The following is a 5499-nucleotide window of genomic DNA, read 5'->3' on the forward strand; positions in this document are numbered from 1 at the left end:
AAAAATGAATCACCCGTGATGCCTGCTATTAGAAGTTCTAATCCAGATGGGCCAGAAGCCAGGATCCTCGCCCTTACCCTCACCCCCTACCTTTTCCCACCTGCACAAGGTTCCCTGAAGCTTGGCAACTGCAAGATCCTGCTTGGCAACTGCAGATAGACTCAAAGCAGTGTACCATATCATCTGAAGAATAGCAGGGATACCATAACTCAAGCAGTGTACCATATCTTCTGAAGAATAGCAGGTTGCAGTCCTCCTCGCCCCCACGAATAACTAGGACCTGCCGGTCGGGTCAAGTGCACCCAGACATGGGGCTCGAGGCATGGACCCCTCTGGACGGACCCTCATTGAGAGGATGTGCGCACGACATCAAGATTGAGTGAGACAGAGATCGTTGCCGGCGACCTGCCATCCACGGAACCAGGTTGATGCTGCCATCAAGAAGACGGTTGAAGTTCATTACCATCAGCCAAAAATTGAAGAGGATCCAGAAGTGACTCCGCAGGAGACTGACACAGCTGCCAGCTCCCCTGCCTCCCCCTACGGTCGACCGCTAGACTTCCACACCCTCCAGAAGGGTTCCTGGTATGCCTGGCTTTGTCCTCGCTTCTCTCGCTAGAGAGCTTGGCCTCTTGATCACCACAACAAAAATTGGCTTTTTCCTAAACCAAGGCCGCCCTTGATATGGCCGCTAACATTGGGGAGCCTTCCTTTATGACAATATTACACCCCAAACTGACAAATGGTTGGTAACTTGAACATTCACAAAGGGACTTAGGATGGCTGTGAGTTAGCCCAATGACGGGATTATTGTAGGTCCACTTCCCAGGGGCCCACCCAATGCAGCCAAAAAGGAGTGCGTGGTGCTGGGAGTGGGTGCAGCCTACATGGCCTAAGACAGGGCTCTCACCCTCCTTTCACCCACATCGGAGTCCCTTGACGTTGCCCATCGTCGACAGCCTAAAGCCTTCGACCATCGATATGACTCGTCTCACATCAGTGTTTTGGGGTTGTGAACTTGTCTAAGACCCCCCATAATTAGACATCCAAATTCAAAATTCACATAGTTGGGATTGATCATAAGATGCCTTCTCTAACTAAACAGAGAAGGGGGAGATGCCAGAAGCCAGGACCCTCGCCCTTACCCTCACCCCCTACCTTTCCCCACCTGCACAATGTCCTCTGAAGCTTGGCAACTGCAAGATCCTGCTTAGCAACTGCAGATAGACTCAAAGCAGTGTACCATATCATCTTAAGAATAGCAGGGAGACCATAACTCAAGCAGTGTACCATATCTTCTTTAGAACAGCAGGTAGATCATAATTCAAGGCAGAGTACCTTATAGACCATGACATGTTTCAAGGCACAGGCCAAGAAAATTTTGTACTTTTCCACCACCTTGCCCTTCTTACCCCCTCCCCTTGTAAAACATGCTATAAAAAAGCATTAAAAAAAAAGAAAAAAAAATAAATAAATTTAATACATTAATAAAATTAAAAAAAAATACTCATTGAGATGCCACTGTTGGGTTCCGAGAGAACAGTGGAGTACTGAGTGTGAAGGATTTCCTAGAACAAGTTAAATGAGGTGAGAAAACCCATCTTAAATGTGGGTGGCACTGCTCCATGTACCGAATGAAAAGAAGAAGGCAAGCTGACCATCAATTTTCACCTTTCTTTCCTGGTCACAGATGAAATGTGACCACCTGTCCCATGCCATTGGTATAACTATTTTATCATGGTAATAGACTGTATCTTCCAACAGGAAGCCTAGACAAACACTTCTTCCTTTAAGTTGTTTTTCTTAGGAGTTTGATCACAAGAACAAGAAAGGTAACGAATAGACATTCCCACTAGCAAATGGTTATAGAGACCTGTAGTTCATGAACATGTGCAGATAGGGTCATGGCATCAGAGTCCATTATTTTGGAAGTGGTTGTAGAAACTAAGAGCAGTTGAGAATACTTAACATTAGCAAAAGGACAAAACTAGGCTGTAGGGATTCCCCGAACCTACAGTTTAATGAGAAAAGTAGAAGGACAAAGAAAGATGAGTAAGAAAAGCCAGGTTCAAGGAGATGAAAACAGGAGAGATTATTGTCCTGAAGGAGGGAGTCCTCAGAGTACATTCTTATTCCATGGAAGCAGGTATCCTTACACTATGTTATCCTGAAACCCCAGGTAGGTGTCTATGTGTATGTCCTTGGATATGCCTATCCAAGACCATTGCTACAAAGCAAAGTGTGATAATACTTCTTGATTTGCACAGTTATCAATGGAATCCATGCAAATATTATGTTCCATCTCTAAATGAAAAATTGCAGAAAAAATTGAGAATTTCCTTAAACACTGTAAGTGAAAGGAGTATGCAATTTAAAATGTCATACTTCAGGTGTAGTATGCGAGCAAGATTCCTATAATCAAACAGTTATTTTGGGACTATTTGAAAGTAGATAAGCTGAAAATATAATCTTTTAAGAATAAGAGGAGAATGATGATAGATGAAAAATTGCCTTTTATATCAACATATTTGGTTCTCAGTTAAATTTACTGTCATTTTCTTTATAGAATCACAACAAGTTAGAAAACTCAAATACTTCAAGATGGCAATGAACATTGGTGAGAACATTTTACATTTCTTGGAAACTACTCTAATATCTTTCAAACTTTAATGTACTATCTGTGTAAAATCACACAAGAATTTTTTTATTACATTGTGTGGGCTTGGGTTATTGCTTTAAAAGGCTTAAAGAACAAAATTCAGTTGGCTTCCACTTTTCCATTACATACTGCAGGAACTATAATATACAGTTGTGCATGTAACATTATAATATAAAGGTATAAAGGTATTTGATATAAAGAAGACAATATTAGGGGCCTGAAATTTTCATGTACTGCATAGTAAGTTAAAATTTTTAAATACTGAGTGATCTAAGATCTTAGATGTTACAAAACTCAAGTCCAAGTGGATAGAAGGTCTCAACATAAAACCAGATACATTAAATCTGATAGAAGAGAATGTGGGGAATAGCCTTAACACATTGGCACAGGAGACAACTTCCTGAACAGAAAAACAATCACAAAGGCACAGGCACTAAGATCAACAATTAATAAATGGGTGCTAATGAAAATAAAAAGCTTCTGTAGGGCAAAGGACACTGTCAACAGGACAAATGGCAGCCTATAGAATAGGAAAACATCTGCATCAACCCTACATCTGACTGATGGCTAAAATTAAAAATATATAAAGAAATCAAGAAACTAGATATCATCAAACCAAATAATCCAATTAAAAATGGGGTACATATCTCTATTGAGAAATCTCAAATGGATGAGAAACACTTAAAGAATTGTTCGACATCCTTAACCATCAGGGAAATGCAAATCAAAATGATTCTGAGATTCCATTTTACACCTGTCTATAGATTGATGCCCGGCCCATTTGTCATCAGATAGCCTTTACCGAACAACTGATGGAAACAGATTCAGAAACCACAGCCAAACATTAGATGGAGCTTGGGGAATTCTGCTGAAGAGAGGAGGAAGGATTGTTGGAGCCATAGGGGGTCAAGGACACCACAAGAAAATCCACAGAACCAACTAACTTGGGCTCACGGAGATCACAGAGACTGAACCACCAACTGGGGAGCCTGCATGGGAATGACCTAGGCCTTCTGCATATATGCTACAGTTGTGTAACTTGGTATTCATCACTTAATCTAAGGTGACCTAAGTCTTACTATCTTAGATCTTCTGGTACTCGTAACAGCAGGAAGAAGGGGCTATCTCTGACTCTTGGTTACTTTTGGGACCCTTTCCTCCTACTGGGCTGCCTTGTCCATATTTAATATAAAGGAGGTGACTAGTCTGATTGCAATTTGCTGTGCCATGGCTGGTTGATATCCATGGGAGGCCTGCCTAAAGAAAAACCAAGGTAAAGTTGATGGGACATGGGAGAGGGGAGATTCAGGGTGGCAGGGACTGGGAGGAGAGGAGGGAGGGGAAAATGTGGTCGAGATATCAAAATATGAATAAGTAAGTAAGTAAATAGATAAATAAATAATGAAAAGATCTTAGAAGTTAATATCCAGAAGGAATTATATATATATATTTATATATATAGTCACTATCTAACTGAGAAAGTGAGATAGAAATTAGAGCCCAAGGACTTATTCAAAGTCATCAAGATTCAGAGAATACCAGTAATAATGATACTATAGCAACAATATAAAAAACAACTATATTAATTACTTCTGCAAGCTACTGTGTGCCAGGTGATGAAACAAGTCTGACATACCAGCTTATTCATCTCATGCCAGCAAGACTACTTTTTCTCTTTAACAGATGATGAAATTTCCACACTGTGAGAGATTAAATCATTTTTTGCCCTAGTTTAATAAAGCAAGGATAAATTTCATGGTCTCCTTTTGTGACATTAAAATTCAGAATTGATAATTATGATAAAAAATAATTTCAGAAAATATAACAATGCTTCTTTTGTTGCAATGTTGCTTCCATCTTCAGGGTCTCCACTTAATCTAAGGTGACCTAAGTCTTACTATCTTAGATCTTTGAAACTTGAAGCTTGTTCTCCCTTCTAGGCAATTTTATTGAGCTTCAGCCATCATAGTAAGTCTTTATTAATATCCAAAGATAAAAAGACAATGCTCTAGTCTCTGGAAAAGTTTAGTTTGATAGAAAAGAGAAGCAGAAATAAAAGTCCTATGCCTGGGGAGGACAGGAAGCAAAGAATTGCCTGAGTAAAGGATCTGAGGTGGGAGATCCTAGGGCGGGTTTGAGGGTGAGACTCCTTAGTCAAGTGACCTGCTGTCACAGGTGAGAAGATATGTGAAATGAACAGATAGCTGTCTTTGGACACATAGCATCCTTTCCTTTTATATAAACTACTATTTGGTCATTTCATATCACTATGGTGAGGTGATTATTCAATTTCAGGATCCATTCTTTTTTTTTCAAGTATCCTATCTTCCACTGAAGATCATGTAGTGGTTCTCTTTCTCTCACCTAGTACCTTACTGGGGTGTAACACTAACCACTGAAGCCAAGCACTGTCAGGTCAGCTCAGCCTTAACCAAGACAGATACTTACCCAATAAAAATCATTCTGTCAAACTTAATTGCTCTCATGAGATAATTTGAAAGGAGTACCGCTTTTATTAGTATGTGTGGAGGGGTATAGTTTTATCTCTTAAATTATGTGTGTGTTTGTGTATGGGCATGCATACATGGGTCAGTGTCCATAGAGGCCAGAAGCATTGGGTCCTCCTGGAACTGGAGTTCAGATACTTGTGAGCTGCCCGAATTGGGTTCTGGGAGCTGAACTTGAGTCCTCTGTAAGAGCAGCATGAACAATTCATCACTGGGTCATCTCTCCAATCCCCAAGAAGAGTAATTCTTCTTTTTCTGGAAACACTGAATAGTGAAAGCATGTTCAACCGACTTTAAGTTTATATCTCTAGACTTGTTTGTCAGCTGAAACTG

The 5499-nt window shown here is 40.3% G+C and overlaps 1 long non-coding RNA gene across 1 annotated transcript in view; it reads left to right on the forward strand.

The window, feature by feature from the left end:
* LOC114622649 overlaps positions 1-3488 on the forward strand; it is a 6061-nt gene extending 2573 nt beyond the window's left edge. Inside the window, exons 2-3 of the long non-coding RNA XR_003711652.1 lie at positions 2567-2617; positions 3424-3488. This is a non-coding gene — a long non-coding RNA (uncharacterized LOC114622649). The remainder of the gene's footprint in view (positions 1-2566; positions 2618-3423) is intronic.
* The last annotated feature ends 2011 nt before the right edge of the window (positions 3489-5499 follow it).

The sequence above is a fragment of the Grammomys surdaster genome, unplaced genomic scaffold (assembly GCF_004785775.1).
Source record: "Grammomys surdaster isolate TR1022 unplaced genomic scaffold, NIH_TR_1.0 64, whole genome shotgun sequence".
Classification (NCBI taxonomy): Eukaryota; Metazoa; Chordata; class Mammalia; order Rodentia; family Muridae; genus Grammomys; species Grammomys surdaster.